This window comes from Lynx rufus, unplaced genomic scaffold, assembly GCF_022079265.1.
Source record: "Lynx rufus isolate CCGP_SWC_20201006 ecotype Redwood Valley unplaced genomic scaffold, mLynRuf1.p SCAF_5, whole genome shotgun sequence".
NCBI lineage: Eukaryota > Metazoa > Chordata > Mammalia > Carnivora > Felidae > Lynx > Lynx rufus.
The window spans coordinates 7,204,894-7,226,150 of record NW_025814867.1 but is presented as its reverse complement, the minus strand read 5'-3'; the positions used below and the strand labels follow the sequence as shown (position 1 = coordinate 7,226,150).

The following is a 21,257-nucleotide window of genomic DNA, read 5'->3' as shown; positions in this document are numbered from 1 at the left end:
AGAATCTCACGGGAGGGAGGATTTTTGAAAATGCTCTGTGTAGGGATGGTGCAATTCCAACAGTGAAGACTTGAGACTATGTCTGAAATCTTCTGTACCTTTACTGGCCACAGAGGACAGCGAGAGCGCCTTGTGCAGACCCTAAATGTATTGTCAGAGCAACCCGAGGAGATATAAGGAGCCCAGGTAATCAACCTTAGTCTTCCAGGAAGTTCTAATCCACTCACCCTGATCACTTTTGGCCACTCCCAGGCTAAGGCAATACCCGCCCCACAGACTCTCTCCTCTTTCCATGTGTTCCAGATGTACTGGCCCCAGGACCAGCATCTCTGCTCCACAGAGCCTTCAGCGAGTTCAGACGGACCCCAGGGCCATCTTGCTACTCTCTTGTCCATGAGGATTTACCCTTATCCCTCCCAATGAGCCTGGACTTGGAAGTTAAGCATCACTGCTTGGACAGTGTCGGGCTTTGGAAGTTATTTAACTGCCTTGGGTCTGAGTTTACTCATCAGAACGACGGGATGTTGATGCTATATTTGAAGGAGAAAACGAGAGATCACAGCGCAAGCAGCCTGTGTTAGCCCCTATCCCTTTTCCTCTGTCTGCTGCCCCAGAGGGCACAGTCCGGCCATCTTTACCTCAGGCCCTAATGGCCTTAATTCCAGTGTCTAAGAACCTTCCATGGGCATCTCAGGCCTCTTCCCTCTTCGGGAGCAGAGCGGGGGTGAAGATGTGCAGCTTGGGACCTCATACACACAGGTATCCCAAGTAACCGATGGTGCTATCCCAAAATGCTTGAGTTGCATTCGCAGATTTGGACCCACCACGGGTCCCAAGCAGGACCCGAAGTTTTGCCTGCATTTTCATGAACACAATTTTGCTTTCAATTTTGAATATGAAGGGTGGAGATACAAGAGGTGTTAATCTGGTTTGCAGTTAACCCGAGTGGGCCCTTGGAAACATACACCTTCTGTGTTTACTGACATCTGCTGGGTAAAGTCAGCAGCTGCTGTTTAGAATGTGCAAGATACTGATAAAGTAGTAAAGATTCACTGGGGGTAATATTATTGGGGGGGAAATAGTCATTCTCCGATTACAAAATGGACAGAGGACCCGAACAGACATTTTTCCAAAGAAGACCTACGGATGGCCAACACGAAAAGGCGCTCCACGCCACTCGTCATCAGGAAAATGCGAATCAAACGACTCTGCCGCATCACACCCATTTGAACAGCTAGTCTCAAAAGATAAGAGGTAAGTGTTAGCAAGGAGGTGAGGAAAAGGAAACCCTTCTGTGTGCACTGTTGGTGGGAATGTAAATCAGTGCAGTCACTATGGAGGACAGTATGCAAGTTCTACCGAAAAAATTAAGAAGAACTACCATGTTAGATGATAGATAGATAGATGATGGATATATTCAATGGAATATTATCCAACCATAAAAAAGAAGGAAATCCAGACATCTGAGACGCTATGGATAAAACTTGAGGTCATTATGCTAAATGAAACAAGTCAGACAAAGACCAGTGTTGGGTGATCTCAGTTCTGTATGAAGTCTAAAACAGCCAGACTCATAGAAACAGAGAGTAGAATGATTGCCAGAGGCTGGGGGGTGGAGGGAATGGAGAGATACTGGTGAAAGAATACAAACTCCCAGTTACAAGACGAAGAAGTTGAGGATCCAATGAGCAGCACGGCAACTATAGTTCCCAGTACCGTGTTGGACTTTGCCAAGAGAGGCGATCTTAAATGTTCTCACCAAACACAGAGAAAGGTAATTATGTGGGGCGATGGATGTGGTAACTAAAGTTACCGTGATAGTCAACTTGCAACATGTGTGTGGGTCAAATCATCAGGCTGTGCGTCCTAAATGTGTACAGTGTTGCGTGTGAATTATATTTCCAGAGAGCTGGGGGTGGGGGGGAAGACAAATAGTGACTAAGTTTCCCCTGATAAAATCTTACCATTTGAGCAGGAGGCAACTTGAAGTTACAGGAGTCAGCTATAGTTAGCCCACTGAGATTTGTGAGCAGTATTTAAATATAACTAAAGAAGAAGGCACTTCTATAATTACGATTCATTTTTAAGGATGGCTCATTTGCATGAGCCAAATTTATTTCCCAAATCAAAACCCACACCTTGCTCCTTCTTTTTCCCAGTAACAGGATGATAAAGAAGGAGGGTGTGGGGCACCTGGCTGGCTCAGTCGGCCACGATCTCCCGGTCTGTGAGTTCGAGGCCCGCGTCGGGCTCTGTGCTGACAGCTCGGAGCCTGGAGCCTGCTTCGGATTCTGGGCCTCCCTCTGTCCCTGCCCCTCCCCACTTGCACTCTGTGTCTCTCTTTCAAAAACAAATAAACATTTTAAAAAAAGGAAGGAAGGCATCAGGCGAACACGACCTGGGTGATGTTGTTACAGTGCTGTATCCACTTTGGGCCGCCCTAGTGCGGAAGTCACAGAACCTCCCGCTGTATCCCTGGGTTTCTCTGCTGCTTGTAGCTCTGTGCAATCCTACCTAGTAGCTACCCTTCCCTTCATCCCCTCTCTCCATGCACATGCCCGCCAGACAGCCTCCTTCCCCTCTCCACGCCAGCCACCGAGCCATGCAAGAGGACCGTCTCCCCTTCCGGTGGGTCTTAGCCCTCAGGTCAAACTCACATCCTCGCTTCTCTGCCCCACCCCGTGGGCCCAGAGTTCACTCCGCTGCTTCTGTGCCCCAGCCCAGCACGGGGTGTGCAGGTGATGGCCCCGTCTGCCTAGATCTGATCCCTCTCTCGGGGTCTGCTCTTTTCCAAGACCCTGCCCAGGAAGCAGGGCACGGATCCCCTTTGCCCCTGGACCTCACAGGGACCCAAGGCATGGAGGGCATCTCCAGACCTCTGCCGGGAGGCGGGGACGGGGCCTTGCTCTCCGGGACCAGCCTCTATACATTCCCAGTCCCCTCCTGCCCGAGGAAACTTCTCAGAGCCTAGAAGGAAGGAAAAGAGGAACCCCCCCCCCTCTACCATTGCCTAAGCAATTTAGACGTTTGAAAAGTAACCAGAAAAATATTAGGTGAAAATCCCCTTGCCTTTTCCTGCCCCATAGGGCCTGGCACCCAACCGAATGGGGCAGATCTGAATGGATCCGGAGAGAAGGAGGGAGAGAAATGAAAGACCGTGTGCCCAGGGGGAGGGGGTGGTAGAACCTCAGGGCCATCCAAGGTCGGAGGAGGAAGGCTGTAGGCAGAGGAGTTAGGTAATGTGGGCGCTGTGGTGGCAACCTTAGAAACCGACGAGGTGGGACATTCTTCAGCCTGGTGAGGAAGAGGCTGGCGGGCTAAGTGTGGTCCCCGCGTGGGAGGAGACGCCCGCGGAGACGTGGGACACAGGCGGCTGCAGGGGCCCCTCGGGTCCTGCCCCGCCCCCCACAGCCTACCCTCCCAGTGGCCGGCTCCCGCTGTCCACACCCCAGGCCCCTCCGCCAAACAGCCCCTCCCTGCTGTCACCCCCATCTGCCGACCCCTCCAACTGCCTGCCCCTCCCCAGCGCTGCCTCTGACCTCCGCAAAGCTGAGCTCCTGGTCCAGGCCACTCCTCCCCGGGGCCACTCCAATCGGAGGCCACCGCCTGAGGGAGGACACGGGGCTCGCCTTCACAGGGGACCCTTTTCTCTGTGTCATCTCTACAAAAGCCCCCCACCCCCGGCCCTGATTGGTGGTCTTGCCCCAACCCCCCCAACCCATCACCACTGCGATACTGTCGCTCTTCCGTCCTGGGGCCGTGCAGCCAGGGGTGAGTGGGGCAGAGACAGAGCCCCGGGTTGGGCACACACGTGTGTCTGCTTACACGCGCGCGCGCACACACACACACACACACCCCTTCCAGGGACGGCAAAGAGGGGCAAGTTGGTACAAGGTAGTGCCGGTGGCTTTACAACCTGGAGGTGGGATTTTCTGTGTGCAGAGGAGGAAGAAGGCAGCCCCGTGAGAACCCAGGGGACCACTGAGGAGCTTGCAGCCAGCTGATGGCTTCAAAGAGCAGTGATCCTGGGGGCTCAGGAGGTCCTGTTGACAGACCGTCCAGCCGCCCTCACAGTCCGGACGAGCCAAGCAAGCACGCCCGCCCAAAAGACCTGCTCCCGGTGGGGGCCTGATGTCTCTGGAGACGCACCCTCCCTCTTCCGTTGCTGCCCCCCTTGTCCACTCATCGCTTCTCATCCCAGCTTCTGTTGCTTCCCTTTCTTCCAGGTCCTTCCAGCACCGACTCCAAGAAGAGCAGGACGTCCCTTCACCAAGGCGGACACAAGTTTGAATCTCAGCTGGGGCGGGACCTGTCGTCCGAGCCCTCCCAGGACCCAGACAGGAGCCGTTCGCCGGCCAGCAGGAAGCTGTCTTTTTGGGGTGACTGGCGTGTAGCTAAGGGAGCTGCTTCTGTGCAGAGGTATTTGCACCCGGCAACGCAAAAGGAGGAGAAGCAGGAGGCATCGGCCCCAGCCCTTCCCGGGACTTTGCCAGACCCTTTGGGGAGCAAGACCGTCTCCCCAGATCCACGTGGAAGCCAGCAAGCCCGCAGCAGCTTGGGGGCTCCAGGGTGCACCGCACCCAGCTCCCAGGAGACCCGGATGCCAGGCAAACGGGGGGTGCCATCAGACACATAGACTTGTCCCTAACAAGTGACCCGTGAGCTGCCCCTGTGACTCCAGAAAGGCACAGGGAGAGGTCATCCCCACCCAGGGGAGCCCCGGGCCCCAGACCACTGAGGGGCGGTGCTCACTGGGCCTCATATGCACCCTGGGGCGTCTGGGCCACAAGAACCACGTGACTCAGACTCAGTGCTCACCCACGAACTTGTCTCAGACTCAGTTGCCCCAGGCGTGAAAGGGCACCGAGAGCAGATGACGGGCAAGTTCGAGTCTCAGCGTGGCCACGTACTGGCCGCAAAACTCGAAGCGATTCACCGTATCTCTCCGTCCCTGGGTTTTCCAATAGATGTAACATTCGTTCCTAGTTGGGGTTTCTGCCACTTCAGGCCATCAGAGAGGCAGAGCCGGGCGGGGAGGGGCTGAGACGCAGAGAGACACGTGCGGGGAAGTGGGGAGGCATGGGGAGCTGGGGGATTCCTCAGACCACCATGTAGATGTGTCCCCTGCTGGGCAGAGGGAGGACAGCTTGGACAAGGCCGCTGGGGTGTCAGGAGCCCAAGTCGCCACCAGAAGAGTCCCACGGCTCCCCAGGGTGGATCTGCCCCGGTGTTCCTACCACATTCATCCCTGGACAGGGTGCCACTCGGGGCCCGGCGGCCCGTTGCACCCCCAACCGTCGGAGGCCTGAGGGGGGTCTGGGGGCGCCTTCCCACAGCACCGCCATCATGAGATTGTAAGGATTTGCTTAGTTCTGGCAGAAGGCGCTCAGCGTAGAGTTGGATCAGGCCTCCACAACTGTCCCCAACCTCCAGCCCTCTGGGCCCCCTTTCCTTTTCCTTCTCCCTTTCTCTTTAAAGTCTCTTCCCAGGGACACCTGGGTGGCTCGGTCAGTTAAGCGTCCGACTCTTGGTTTCGGCTCAGGTCATGATCTCACGGTTTCATGACACTGAGTCCCGCGCTGGGCTCTGTGCTGACCGCATGGAGCCTGCTTGGGGTCCTCTCTCTCTCCCCCTCTCTCTGCCCCTCCTGTGCTCTCTAAATAAATAAATAAAGTCCTTTCCCAGGTCTGCCCTCCAGCCACAATCCCCAGCCAGAAAGGCGGGCCACAGAGGGGCAGCGGGTGAGGAACCACAGGAAGGGCTTGGGGCGGCCTAGTGAGAGGAGAGGAGGGTAGCACCTGCTGTCCCACATGCCCCCTCCTCCCCATGCACAGTGTGGTCCCGGCCGGAGGCTGCCTCGGGAACTGCGGGCCTCCTTCCTGCTTGCGGGCTGAGCTCCTGGGTCTCTCAGCCGGAGAGGCCCGGCCCTCACAGCTCAGACCCTCCGCTGAAGAGGGAGGGGAGCTGGGAACCTTCCGTACCCTCGCTCTCCCGCTGGCGTGGCGCAGTTCTATTTTACTGCCCACTGCCTGCCGGTCACTGGTGCGGGGACATTGATGTCCACTGCCAGGAGGAAGCCGAGGAGGCCCGTACTTCTCCTTTGGGCTGTGAGTTGCAAAACTTCTCTTCAATCCCCAGCATTCGAAATCCTGTTTTTGCTTTCACAGCCACGTGCAAAATCCAAATAGTGTCTGTCTAAAAATCGACAGAAGGAGCTCCGACTTATCTGGAAATGAATCCAAGGCCCTAGGAAGAGTCCTCTATTCCAGCTGGCACGCCTCTGGGTTTGATGGGACAGGAGAGGTGCCAGGAGGCCCTCTGCAGGATGACTCCCTGTCTTGTGTTTGCAAGTCAAGGAACCTGGCCAGGGTGCGGTAGTCTGGGAATCACGCACACCCAAAAGGGTGGCCTCGTGCCGTCCAGGGAAAGGCCAACATCCCAGGACAAACTGACTCACAGAAAGGAAGTATCTTTTGTGAGTGTGTGCCACACAGAGGCACCGAGCTAGGGAACCATGCCAAGGGCGCCTGCAGCCTCCAAAGCCCCTGGCCTGATCGTTACCCAACCACAGGGCAGCTCCCAAAGCCTGAGAACTCAGTCCCTCCGAGTCAGTCCCACCATTGCCCACCCGCAACAGGTAAGGAAGTTTGGGGTACAGCTTCAAGGTGACAAGATCAAGTGCATGATCTTCCCCTGAGCTCATGCTTCCATCCCCTGAGAGCATCTGTGCCTGGTTCTTGCCCCGGCCCCCACGAGAGAGCCTCTCTGGCCGAGCTGATCGGAAGCCCTGCTCCCAGTGGAAGAGTGTGTGGCAATGCAGAGTAAGCATTCAGATTTCCAGGAAGAGGACGTGCAGGCACATATCTTCAGCGGAAAGGCTGGCCTTCTAGAACTTTCTAGCCAACCCACCTGCCACCCAGAACTGAATGTGATGGACTTTTACGTCATTCCACATCAAGGATCTCCCATTTCGTGGATTGGGGTTGGATCCCCGAAAGGCTGTCTTGCAGGGACCTCGCCTGGAATGGCCCAGTCGTGAGGGTGACCTCTGTGCTCGATCTGGTGCACGTTCTGCCTGAAGGTGTTAAAGGTTATGCACCTGGACTGGCCCCTCCTCAAAGCCAAGCCACCAGCCGGTTGCCTTTTACCATGACTCTTCTCCCCAAAGCCATATCTGGAAGGCTGTATGGTGTCAGGGTGACAGGCAGGACCTCCAGAGGGACACAGCCTGGTGCGAATCCCAGCTGGGAGACTTTGAGCCAGCTTTTAACACATTTGGACTCAGTTTCGTCCTCTAAAATGAGAATGACAGCAACAGCTTACCTCAGAGTGTTGTAAGAAATTTTTTTAGTATTTATTGATTTACTTCTGAAAGACAGAGATAGAGAGCCAGTGGGGGAGGGGCAGAGAGAGAGGGAGAGAGAATCCCAAGCAGGCTCCGCGCTGCCCGCACAGAGCCCGATGCAGGGTTCGAACCCACGAACCGTGAGATCCTGACCTGAGCCGAAACCAACAGTCGGTCGCACATCCGACTGAGTCACCAAGGCTGTAAGAATTTGTGGGGAATAAGCTTAGGAATCCCCCTGGGCTTACATCAATGGGTTAAGAAGACACAAAGAAATACAGTCAATAAAATGTTCACACCCGAGTTTGGGTAAACCAGATTGGCACTCCAAGAATAGGGGGGTGCAAAGACACCCCGAGAATAGGGAGGCACAAAGGTGCCAAGAATAGGGAGGTAAAAAGGCACTCAAAGTAGGGAGGGGGTGCTGAACCCCCAAAAATAGAGAGAGAGAGAGAGGGCAAAGGCCTGAAATAGAAATGGCACAAAGGTGCCCAATACACAGGAATCACAAGACTAGATATTCAGGGTGAAAGCACCCCAAATTCAGTCCTATAGCAGAAAGCTGCTTTCATAGGAGCATAGGGCCAGGTTAGGTAAATTGGTGGATTGGACTTTGGACCGCTGGGCTGCAGGCAAAGCAGCCCAGAGCGGAGATGGTTAACAAAAGAAAAGGTGCCTTATTAACCCTGAGGTTATTTCCCTGTCTGTCTCATCCCCTGGGCTGGCAAAGGTAAACAGGCACGGCGCCTCCTGTCTGCTGTTAACAACCATCTACCCATCTGCCCGGCGCCTGGATTTTGTCTTATATTGACCCAAATCCCAAACACTGTATATCTTCAAAGCCCCCCTTTCCCCCTCACACCCACAAGTTGATGTTCCCAGTTTCTTTGTCTCCTTGTACACGCCCATCAGGTTCGCCAGCCTTCTGATCTGAATAAATACGGGGCGAGGACCCTTATTCGGGGCTCTCATCTTTTCCCGGACATTAGCCATCTCTCGCTTCAGTCCTGCGTCCGCTCTTTTGCCAGACAAGAGAGAACTTTAGACTTAGAGTCTACGACAAGAATTAAATGAACATTTGTGAAGTTTTCAGGCCCAGGACTGGCACGTAGCTAACATCTCTTGAATAGTATCTATGGTGCTGATGGTTATCTTTTTTGGACATGCCCCGCTAGCAGAAAGTGGCCTCGCTGGGATTCGAACGCAGGACCATGTTACCACTTAGCCACGCTTTTCGCGCGAAGATGCTTTTAGTTTAGAAATTTCCATTCCTTAAGGTTCAAAACTAAACAGCAGGAACTGAAAGGAGAGGCCGCCTGCTGTCTCTGCTAACGGCCATGTAACCAGAGGTTTTTAAGTCACTGTGGCTTTTCCCTTACAGCCCAGCGTTGCCTGGGCCTCCCATCCGCTAAAAGCACTCAGCTCTCCTCCTCTCGGACAGAAATCATCATTCTAACCATGAGAATGGGAAGAGAATGTCAGAGGGACTCTGGGGAGACTCACTTCAAATTTTTTCATCTTTAGATTTCGAAAAAATTAAACCAGCCATTTTAAGCAGTCTGAAAACGGACTTCTAGAAGATTTAACCAGATTAAGGATTAAGATTAAGAAAGGTGGGTTTTTTTTGTTTCCACTTTCCCCAACTTTTCACTTGGAAAAATTTGAAAGCTGAGAAGTCAACGAGTAATTGTAACAAACACCATATAACCTTTATCTGGATTCACCAATTTTAATAATCTTCTACATTTGTTTGATCTCTTTTTATGGAGACATGCACACACAGAGAAAAAGAGTACATTACAGGCATCTTGATATTGAACTCCTAATTATGTCAGCATATATCTTCTAAGAGGAAGGACTCCTCCCACATAACCACAAAACCATTTTCACACCCAAGAAAAGTAACATAGCTTCAATAATTTAATTTAATATACAATATATAATAATATAGCCCATATTCAAATTTTCTCCAATTTCCCCCAAATTTTCTTTTACAGCTTTTTTAGAAATCCAAAATCCAATCGAGATTCAGCATTATATTTTCTGGTTGATGGTCATGTTTCTAGTCATTGTTAATCTAAGGCAGGAGTTGACAAACTTTTTTGTGAGGGGCCAGATAAGTGTCTGTTTCAACCATTCACCTCAGCTCTTTGTAGCACAAAAGCAGCCATAGATTGATTATATGTAATCAAATGGGTATGGATGTGTCCCAATAAAACTTTACTTACAAAGATAAGATGTGGGCCAGAGTTTGTCAAACCCTCATCTAAGACATTCCTCCCATCTTTTTTGTCAATAAAGACATTGATATTTTTGATGAATCTAAGCCTGTTGTCTTGTAGAATATCCCATGAACTAAGTTTGTCTGATTGTTTCTTCATGATTAGATAAGGTTAGAATGCTGGGCAGAAATCTAAGACAGATAAAACTGTGGACACCACACCAGGAGGCCCACGAGGTCAGTTCCTCCCACTATTGGTAAGATTAAGTTTGATCTCTTAGTGAAAGTGGCATCTGTCCGACCTCTCCATTATAAAGGCACTTTTTCCCTCTTTGTAATTAAAAAGTAATTAAATTGAAGTAATTAAAAAGTGAGGAGAACCTTTAGAACCATGTGAATATTCTGTCTCAACACTTTTCACCAAATCCTTTTGACATTGATGGTCCAGCCATTGACAATCCTTGCCTGGATCAACGATTCCATTGAAATCTGCAAAATTGTAATTTGCTAGTTCTAACGTTCCTCTACCTTTGCTTTCTGGCCTTGTAGTGGATGCGGTGGTTTGTTTTACTGGTTCCCCCTTCAGGACTGGGTGGCTCAGGGCTCTCTGCTAAGACCCTCCCCAAGAATCACCCACACTGGAAAGAAACTGCCTTCTCCAAGGTTAGTGCTGCTCCTTGAGGACGATCCTCATCTCTGATAATGTACTGGAAGGGAATACAAAGGTGCAAGTTGCCCCAACTTAGGACAACTCTGATGAGTCATCCCAACTCCAGAGCTCCCCACTGAAAACAGCTACTGCTCAGCTGTGATGACATCACAGTTTACATCCCCAATCTGTCCAGTCCTGCTTTCCTATCTCCCAGCATGTTGATCCTGGAAGCCTTTCTGCCCCCAAGTCTCCGTCCTCCAGTCTGAAAATACAAAATCCACCTTCTTGAAGGCATATACGATCTGAAAAAAGAGGAATACTCATGCAGGGACTAATTAGAACGCCAATGCCAGCTTTAGTCTTAACAGCATTTATAAAACTTTGTGAAATTGAATATGGCTTGTTCTACTCAAGGAGCAAAGAGACAGAAGAGAAACTGATAACTTGCCCAAGACAGTCTAAGAGGATAATGACCCTAAAGCTAGATCCCCAAAGGACTGCATCCGTAGTAAAACCATGACTAATAGGGACATGCCTATACTCTTAACCCAAGAAAGTGAAAGTCTTGATCCTTAGTGTGGAACAGAGAAAGGAACTATCTCCCTTATAATTTTTTAACCACATGCCGTTACCTCACATGAAATTGAAGACCTGATTTACTCTTTCCCAGTGGTCAGCAAAACCTCAGATAATAACTTAATTTAAAGTGGTTTTGGAGGGGCACCTCGGTGGTTCAGTCAGCTGAGCATCTGACTTTTGGTTTCGGCTCAGGTCATGATCCCAGGGTCGTAGGATTGAGCCCCATGTCGGGCTTTGCACTGAGCATGGAGCCTGCTTAAGATTCTCTCTCTGTCCCTCTGCCCCTACTCTGCTCGTGTTCTCTTTCTCTCTCTCTCTCTCTCTCTCTAAAATAAATGAAATGAAAAAAAACCTAAAATTTCAAAGGACAAGGTTAGCAGTAGAATAAATACAACTAAAGAGAGGATTAGAAAAGTAGAAGATAGAACTTAACCAAAATGCATGCCGCAGAGACACAGAGCTTGAAAACATTAAGGAGAGATTTAAGAAAATAAGGATAATAAGATCATTTGAAACACTGGTTTGTGACTGAGGCTCACTTCTGCAGACCCCACTTACTTAAAGAAGGAGGGGCGCCCGGGTGGCTCAGTCGGTTAAGCGTCTGACTTGGGCTCAGGTCATGATCTCACGGTTCGTGGGTTCGAGCCCCACGTCGGGCTCTGTGCTGACAGCTCAGAGCCTGGAGCCTGCTTCGGATTCTGTGTCTCCTTCTCTCTCTGTCTCTCCCCAGTTTGTGCACTCTCTCTCTCTCTCTCTCAGTAACAAATAAATAAACTTAAAAAAAAATTTAAAAAGGAGAGTGCAAGAAGGATGAAACTTACTCTCCAGCCTCATCTGAAAGAGTAATACATTGTACAGTTTTAAGCAGTGCGACATGGTGTTTCATGTTTTTGTGCCTTTGCACGTGCCGTCCTGTATGCCCAGAATTTTCCCCAGTTCTTATCTACCTAGTACACTTGTACTTATACTAGAAGACCCAACTCAATGTTACCTTTCTCTGGGAAGTCTTCCCTGAAGGACAGATTGATGCCACTAATATACCTTTTCATGACTCTATCTTTGAACTTATTGTACTATTTTGCAATAATTTGTTCACTTGGCCCAGACTGTGCCCATACAAAGGCAGAAAATATTGCCCATACAAAGGTAATATATATTTTATTGATTTATACCAGTACTTAACAAGAACAGCAAATCTTTGTTGAAAGAATAAATGCCTGAATGGATCTTTAATGCATTAAGGGAAAATAACTGTCAACTATTTCTAAACCTAGATAAAAATATATTTCAAAATTTGGGTGGAAAAATTATGTTCAAAGAATTAAAAGAATATTTGGTTTTAATGAATGAACCGATAAGGAATACCAACAGAGAAATAGAAACGACAAAAACAGAGACATGGATATTCTAAAATTGAAAATTACAGTGGGGAGCAGGGTGGCTCAGTTGGTTAAGTGTCTGACTCTTGATTTTGGCTCAGGTCATGATCTCACAGTTTGTGGAATTGAACCCTGTGTCAGGCTCTGCATTGACAGCTGGAGCCTGCCTGGGATTCTCTCTCTCTCTCTCTCTCTCTCTCTCTCTCTCCTGCCCCTGCTCTCTCTCTCTCTCTCTCTCTCTCTCAAAATAAATAAATAAACATTTTAAGAAAAGAGTATGAAAATTACAATAACTGAATTCTTAAAATTCATTTGATGACATGAACAGCAGGTTGGAGGTGTCAGAAGAAAAAAACAGTGACTTTGAAGGCAAACCAATAGAAATTATCCAATCTGAGAGAGGAGAAGAAAATAACGAGGAAAAATGAGAGACCCTCAGCAACCTATGTAATCTTATCAAATTGTCTAATGTATATGTAAGTGGGCTCCAAATTAGTAAAGAGGGGTAACTGGGTGATTAAAAATTCAATCTAGAAAAAGGCAAAGAAAAAATAACAAGAAACATAACAGATATAAAAAATCTAAAAGCTTAAAATATGTTAACAAACATTAGTCAAAATGCCAGTAATTGGAATAAACCTTGTTTGGGGACACATACCTAAGTGGTTTAAAAAAAAAAAAAAAAAAAAGAATAAAGCCAAACAAAGGAATGATTCGTATAGAATTCAGGATGCCATTGCCTCTGGAATCAGAGCATATACACAGGGGCTTCTGACATAAGGTAACGTTTCCTCTCTCAGCCTGGGTAATGACTACCCAGGTGTTCCTTGTACTGTCTTTCATAAACTCGAATATGTCTTTGTATACTCTTCTGCATGTAGGGTATGTTTCACAATTTTTAAAAGATCTTAATTTTTTTTTTTTTTCTAAAATCAGCTCTGCACTCTTGTCCTTTCCTATCAGCCCAGGGATGTCTGAGTGAGAAAAAAAAAAAAAAAAAGGGAACCACTCTTGTTCCTTTTTGTTTGTGTTTCTCCCCAAGACCTACGACAACGTGGAAGTCTTTACCAAAAGGCAGAGCTACGCCCTCTGGGGTTCCCAGGGTCAGGGCCAGGATCAATGGAGGAGGTTACCAGAAATCAACTCTCCAAACAACGTTTGTCACACGGGCAATAAAGACTTATGGAAGAAAATCTGGAACATTCCAGAAAGCTATAAAAAAGATTACCCTTGAGGCCACTTTCCAGAGATAAATATTTTACAGAGGTTTATTAACTATTACATACTTTCTTCTTTGTCATTTCATTTATGTATTCAGCAAATACTTATTGTACATGCTCTGTGAGTCAAAACACAGTGGAAGGCCCTGGGGGTACAGTCATGAACAGGACAAACTCACTTCTGTCATCACAGCTGACAAGCAGACAGATGACACATGTGAGCACAGAGACACCTAACCTGGCCTCGGAACAGAAGAGATCCATATAGCCTTCCCAGGAGAAGGGGACAACTAACCTGAGCAGCAAGAGGTAAAAATAAGTTTTCTGAGGTGAAGATATGATGGAAGAGTGCCCCAGGTAAGAGAAACCATTTGCATCGAGCTCTGGAGGAAAGAAGAAAGAAGAAATCAAGAAAAGAAACAGATCGATGTACCTGGAAAGCAGATGGAGAGGGTGAGAGTTGGGGACAGCACCGGGCAAGGGGTTAGTGGCTTAGACAGACTTGGAAGGCAAGACCTTGGAAAAGGTCTTTAGAGGACTTTGTAAGCCATAGTGAAGAAACGGGACTGCATCAGACAGGTAGCATGGGACAACTAAAAAAGTTTAAGTGAGGTGATGATGCGAGAGTTAGAAAGATAACTCCGGCTGAAGTGCAGAGAGATAAGGAGCATATAAGGAAAGAGGCACGTTTGGAGACGATGATGATATTGACTTGTGTATTTTGTGGCTATCTTCCCAGGAATTATTCCCCCTCCGCCTCTGTTTTATTTATTTATTTTTTTTATGTTTATTTATTTCTGAGACAGAGAGAGACAGAGCATGAACGGGGGAGGGGCAGAGAGAGAGGGAGACACAGAATCGGAAACAGGCTCCAGGCTCTGAGCTGTCAGCACAGAGCCCGACACGGGGCTCGAACTCACGGACCGCGAGATCGTGACCTGAGCCGAAGTCGGCCGCTTAACCGACTGAGCCACCCAGGCGCCCCCAGATAGTTCTTTTAAAGACTAGGAATTTCCCAGCCACCTCTGCCTCCAAACACCTTTGTCCAAGCTATCCACATATCCCACCTAGAGGGGGCTCTGTCAGCCTGGGACACTGCCATTGTCCCATTCATCTTGGCTCCCTGATGGTCTCTAGATGATTGTTACTTAGAGGGTAATAAACAAGGACAGCATGACAGAGAGGACAGGGTGGAAGGATCAGAGGAGTAAAGGTACCCGCTTCTACTCATACCTTGGTCTTGTCTCAACAATACTTTTTTTTCTTTTCTTTCCTTTCCTTTCCTTTCCTTTTCTTTTCTTTTCTTCTTCCTTTTCTTTTCTTTTCATTCTTAAGTAGACTTCACACCCTGAGATCAAGACCTGAGCTGAGATCAAGAGTGGGACGCTTAACCAACTGAGCCACCCAGCTGCCCCTCAACAATACTCACTTCTGATAGAATGCCATGAACACCAAATGAGTTAAATTAGGTTAGGTGAGAGCATGCATTAGCTTGAGACTTGTATTAGTCAGAGTTCTCCAGAGAAACAGGATCACTAGAATGTACATATTAGACATAAGATGTACATCCTATGGGTTTAATTTTTTTTAATTTTTTTTCAATGTTTACTTATTTTTGAAAGACAGAGAGAGACAGAGTGTGAGTAGGGAAGGGGCAGAGAGAGAGGGAGACACAGAATCTGAAGCAGGATCCAGGCTCTGAGCCATCAGCACAGAGCCCGAGGCGGGGCTCCAACCCATGAACCGCGAGATCATGACCTGGGCCGAAGTCGGACGCCCAACCGACTGAGCCACCCAGGCGCCCCTATCCTATGGGTTTTATATGAGAGAGAGATTTATTTTAGGAACTGGCAAGTCTGAAATCTGCAGGGCAGTCTGGAGACAAAATTCTTTTTTCTCAGGGAACCTTAGTCTTCTCTCTTAAGGCCTTGAACTGATTGGATGAGGCCCACCTACATTTGGAGGGTAATCTGCTTTATTCAAAGTCTACTGGTTTCATGTTAATAACATGCAAAAAAAAAAAATACCTCCCTTGGGCAACATCTAGCCCACCACCGTCAAAATGTTTTCTAATAATCTGCCAGCGGAAAGCTCCATTAGCTTCTTCCTCGATTTTGCTGAAAACACAAGAGACACCTCTTATCTGGCTCCCCTCTACAGACAGGAAGAAATTACAAAATCTCTCATACTCTTCCTTAACCCCTCAAGATGGATATGGATTTTTATAAACAGATCCTTGCCTTCCACTCTCCTCCCAAGATCTGTCTTGAGACATCTGTGGTGCAAACAAGGTGATGTTATTAAAGCGGAGGACAGGACCCGTGGGCAGAAAGAGCTGCATTCTAAGCGTGAGGGGTGACCGTTTATATACTGGGGAGTTCGGGGAGATAAAGTCGAGAGGAAGTTTCTTAAAGAAGACTCCCAGGATGCTGGAGGCCTAGCTATTGTCAAGCTGAGGTCGTTTTTCCCTCTGGCAAAGCATTAGCATTAAGACAGTCGGGAGTTCCTAGCGATTCAACTATTGATACGATTTGATTAGATTGCCTTTTTTTTTTTTTTTTTGTAACCTACTAAGATATTTGTAAACTGATGGAGACTCAGGTCTTGTAGGACTGTGAGGTCTACGAGTGAACCATTTGTTTTCTGTTCTTTCCTTCGCTCTTGGGCAGCCAGGAGTGCCTGAGGAACATCACACATGTCCCATTTTGGGGGGGGGCGGCTTGTGGGGTGTCAGCTTGCCCTATGCTCCCTCATCACGATGACCCCCGTCCTCCCTCCTTACCAGCCCTTGCTTTCCTTTCTGGGGTGAGCAACGTCTTTAATGCCCTGAGTCTACGCGCCTGTAGTTGTCTGCTGAGAACATCCTTACATGTTCCTGTTCTCTAATGCATTGGTCCTTGTGGGTGACTTTTTTCCCCAGTTGTGGAACTTCACCCAGAAAGGTCCGGCCACGGCCACGAGCTGAGCCGCAGCTCCAGTCCCTCCAGCCAGGAGGACACCTCACCCAGCCAGCCACGGCCACCCGGCAGGGGAGGGGCACGCAGCAACTCTGAAGTCCCCCCCCCACCTGCCATGGGGTGTGTTCTTCTCACTTCTCGGCTGAAGGAGACACCCACGAGTTGCTGGGGTCTTGGGAGGCACACAGCTCTTGGCAGGAAATAGAAGCGCTCCCTTCTGCATGGGTCACGCTCCTGCCCCGAGACAAAGGCACACCCAGGACACAGGTGTCCCCCTCCTTGCGGGCGCTGCTCTGCTCATTCTCCAAATCCTAGATCACAGTTCCCAGCCCTCCACCTGTGAACCGCCCTCCGTGGAGGAGAAAAAGCACTTGTCTTACATAATCGTGCATATGCCTCCCACACAGTTTGACGAGGCCTGGAGGCACAGCTAGCCAAAGACTCTGTCCCAGTGACTCTGCCATCTGTGGGGGAAAACCAGCGCGAGAAATGGCCTGATTACACCTGGTGTGGTGATGCTTGACGACGACGAAGCGGCAGAAGACAGGCGGACAGGCGGACAGTGTGGGACAAGTGTGACACTCCTGAGGGCCCAAGAACAAAGGAAAAGGGAAAAACAAATGGTTAACCGATGGAGATCGCAGTAGTCCCGCAGGCCCCGAGTCTCCATCACCCCTCCAGGGTGGATGTGGGAAACAAAGGCAGATAGAACTAAGTTTCCTTATAACCTGCCGCTCGTTGGCAAATACGTGAGGCCCGCAGAGTAAAACGTTTCTCCAGGAACTCCTTACTGTCTGAATGCTAATGCTTTGCTAGAAGGGAAACCACCTTAGCTCGACCATAGCTAGGCCTGCAACGTCCTAGCAGTCTTCTTTAGCATAGGACAATCTCACTGGAAACTTCCCCTGGACTTTACCTCCCCCCGACTCCGTAGTATAAAACCAGTCTCTCCTCATGGGCCCCGGGTCGCTCTTCCCGCCCCCGGGTCCCGTCCCCACGCTTCAATAAAATCACCTTTTTGCACTGAAGACGTCTTCGAGGATTCTTTCGGGGCCGTCGGCTCCGGACCCCACCAACCCCACTGTCATCCGCAAAAACCTCATCCCTGTTTACATCGGAGTGAGCACAGGAGACCAGGCTTCCGGCCTCTCTGGGAAGAAGGCTGTAGAGCAGGAGGGAAAGAGGCACTGACCTTCAGGAGCTGGACCCTAGAGCTAAATTCAAGGCTGAATGGAAGTTGGGAAGGGAAATAAAGCGAGCATCTGAGTCCAAGGGAACAGGTTGTGCACAGTGGAAGGCTCTTGGCCTCTCCTATTGGCGAGGGTGGGAGGACACAGGGTTAGGAAGGGATCCTGCACGGGACAACACCAAGAAGAATTAACAGAGGGGATAAGATGAATCCAAGTGGGCACAGGAGACAGAGTTTAGCGTAAGGACTAAAAATTATACTAGCCAGGGGATTATCAACCTCGTGTGAATCTTTTTCAGCTGATTTAAAAAAAAAAAAAAACAAAAAAAAACAAAAAAAACAAAAAACAAAAAACAGGCTGCACTCCCAGCACGGGGCTTGAACTCACAACCCTGAGATCAAGAGTCACACGTTCTACTAACTGAGCCAGCCTGGCGCCCCACAACCACACATGAATCTCTTTGAGGAATCGTGGCGGCAGATCAACCCAAGTAGGGATAGATACCCAAAGCTTAAAGATAACAGGGTAGGATGCAGAAAGGGAAGATCTTTCCTCCTTCTTGCCCTTCCCTTCCCCCTCCACCGCCACCCAAAGGGGTGGGACCCGTCAAAGGCTGTGTCGATTTCCAAAGAAGGAAAAGGAGTCTGATGGCTTGCGATCTTTAGGAAGCATCACGACCCAGGAGAGGAAGGGATCCGGGCACTTTGGGGAGAGGATTTGAAAGGACCTTGGAAGGTAGGGAGACAAAGTGGTAGTGGGAAAACAGGTGAGGTGGGACCATCTACACCAGTTAAAGACACGTATTGGTCCACACAGTGATCATGAAGATCTGAGCAGTGAGGACCAGGAGAAATCAAACCAGGAGACGATTCCCACTCCACACGGTTTCCATTCTATTGCTGGGGATCTGGAATAAAAACAAATAAACACCCGTGGTCCTGTGCACGTGTGCTCCAGGCAGAGACAGAAAAGCAGCCCATCCTCACACACCTCATAATCTCCTGGCTCCGGCCCACACTCCAGTACAGTTCAGTGCACCACCGACGTCCCTGCTCTCTCCACTACACCTGCTTCACCACCTTCTAGAAGCGAGCAACTTTTGGGGCGCCTGGGTGGTTCCGTCGGTTAAGCGTCCACCTTCAGCTCAGGTCATGATCTCTCAGTTCGTGAGTTCGAGCCCTGCGTCGGGCTCTGTGCTGACGGCTCAGAGCCTGGAGCCTGCTTCGAATTCTGTGTCTCCCTCTCTCTCTGCCCCTCCCCCCGCTCACGCCCTGTCTCCGTCTCAAAAATAAACGTTAAAAAAAATTTTTTTTAGAAGTGAGCAACCTTTTCAGCGGTTGTCCACTGAATGTTTCAAAGTGCCTCCACTGTGTTCAGCAAGTGCTGAGGTTACACGGATGAAGCAGACACAGTCCACTTCCTAATGGGACAGACATTAGACAGCGGACAGAAAAGTATGGCAATAAGGAGAGAATCGCCCACCCACGTAACAGAGAGGAGCCAAGTGGTCCACAAGGAAGGTACATTAGGTCTGGGACTGCTGCACAGAAAAGGAGGTCTTCTTCCTGTTTCTGGAACAGGACAAACTCACTTCAGACTGGTGGTGCCTCTCTTCCCCCAGAGTGGACCGCTTTCCCCCCCAGATTTTATCTGGTTCATTCCCTGGCTTCATACAAGTCTGTGGTCAACGATCATCTGCTGAGAGAAATGGTCCGTGTAAGATAACATCCTTCACCACCACACTTCCTCCTTTTACCTTCTTGTATTATTCTTCCGCAGACCCAACTACCTGCACAGGTGCCTGTGTTCTCTGCCTTCACATTTCTTACTCGATGAACTGTCCGTGCTCCCCTTTGAAGCTAACCCTTGTATACTAGATGTCATGCCTCCCCCCTCCTCCAGGATATCTTACCAGCAATTATCTCCTCATTCCCTATGTCATTCATGGTTTCTCTACCGTTCCCACCAGCATGCAGACATGTTGGTATTATTTCACGTCTCAAGAAGATTTTTTAACCCCCCTGAAACCCTCCCATTTCTAGGAAGATGGAGTAGACATACATTTATCTATGCTTTCCGCTAAGTACGATAAAAAAAATCCCATTACATATAAGACAAATACAAGAAACTCTAAATGGCGAAAGAATAAGGCAGACTGCTTAGAGACCTCGGGGCCCGAGGGACGACATGGTGGTGAGTTCCCTAGGTTTGTTTTTTGCCTTGTATATCCTCACCAAGAGCTGAAAACACGGAAAACTCAAAATACCAATGGGCACAGACACAAAACCAAAACAAACAACACCAAGACAAGTCCCCTTTGTCTAACCTAAGGACCGGGAAAGAGGCAGCCTCACAAGGCAGACACTTGTAAGTAATAACCACTCTACTCTAAGGCCACACCACAGAAAACACTCAGGCTCCACCAATACTCATGTCAGCCAATGGTGGGGGCACCCAGACTTTGACCTACCCTCCAACCCCCACACTGGGCGGTGTTAGCGGAGACCAACTGGGAGCTGGACTGCCTCCCCCACCGAGAAGTAACGAGGCACCCCTCCCTTTTCCTGCTGGGGCGGTATTGGTGGAGGTCTACTGGGGAGGCAGGACTTTTGCCACTCGCTGCGGTGTCACCGGAGTTCATGTGGGGAACAGTAACAAGGCCCTCCCACCCCCTGTGGCCAAAGAAGTATCAGCGGACGCCCGATGGGAGTCCGAACGCGACACACACGGCAAACAGCAACCAAGGGTTTCCCTCCTTCGTTGCCAACAAAGGCCAACAAAGGTGCCAACAAAGGCCAAGTAGGGAATCTGGACTTTCTGCCTCCGCGAGCTATAACACCACCCCTTCCCCTGAATGTGGGGTAGCAAGCGGAAGCTAGCTGAAATTGAAGGTTTAAATAGAGTCTCATAACATAGTGCCCCAAATGTTCAGATTTCAATAAAAGATCATCTACCATATCAAACCCCAAAAGTCTCCAACTGAATCAAAAGACGGTCAATAGCGCAACACCAAGATGTCAAGGATGTTAGAATTCTCGGACAAATGCGCTTGAAACAAATGAAAAAAAAAAAAATAGAAGTTCTCAGCCAGGAAATATAAAGTCTTGGTAATTAAAAAGAACAAAATGGAAATTTTCCAACTGGAAAACGTAATAACCAAAATTTAAAACAAAACAAAACAAAACAAAACAAAAACAAAAACAGGGGTGCCAGGGTAGCTCAGTCAGTTGAGCATTTGACTCTTGATTTCAGTGCAGGTCACGATGCCAGGGTCGTGGGATCGAGCCCCACCCACATCAGGCTCTGTGCTGAGCATAGAGCCTGCTTAAGAATCTCACTCTCCCACTGCCTCTCTCTCCTGCTTGTTCTCTCTCTTTCTCCCTCTGAAATAAAAATAAACAAATAAATAAACAGTGGATGAGCTCAGCATCAGAATGGAGGAGACAAAGTAAAGAATTCATGAGCTTAACAATAGGACAATAGAGAGAAAATAGACAGAAAAAAAAAAAAGACACTCAGCGACATGCAAGAGTACAAGAGAGCTAACGTTCACATCATCAAAGCCCTGGAAGGAAAGAAGAAAGACGGCCAGCCTGAAAAAGCACTTGAAGAAATAATGGCCCAACACATAAACCTACAGATTCAACAAGCTGAGAAAACCCCAAATGGGAAAGAAACCCCGAAGAAATTCACACCGAGACACAATAGTCACAC

At 49.0% G+C, this 21,257-nt stretch overlaps 2 long non-coding RNA genes and 1 other non-coding gene across 3 annotated transcripts; 2 read left to right on the top strand and 1 right to left on the bottom strand.

The window, feature by feature from the left end:
- The first annotated feature begins 77 nt into the window (after positions 1-77).
- On the top strand, positions 78-5,052 carry LOC124526718 (uncharacterized). The gene is made up of 3 exons (XR_006965724.1): positions 78-186; positions 304-1,254; positions 4,227-5,052. It is a non-coding gene; the product is annotated as an uncharacterized LOC124526718 (long non-coding RNA).
- A 6,319-nt stretch (positions 5,053-11,371) lies between these two features.
- On the top strand, positions 11,372-11,456 carry TRNAP-UGG (transfer RNA proline (anticodon UGG)). The gene has a single exon. It is a non-coding gene; the product is annotated as a tRNA-Pro (tRNA).
- A 3,772-nt stretch (positions 11,457-15,228) lies between these two features.
- Positions 15,229-20,039, bottom strand: LOC124527068 (uncharacterized). Its single transcript, XR_006965797.1, has 3 exons — positions 19,135-20,039; positions 17,368-17,515; positions 15,229-16,937 (listed from the first exon to the last, which is right to left on the bottom strand). It is a non-coding gene; the product is annotated as an uncharacterized LOC124527068 (long non-coding RNA).
- Positions 20,040-21,257: the final 1,218 nt, after the last annotated feature.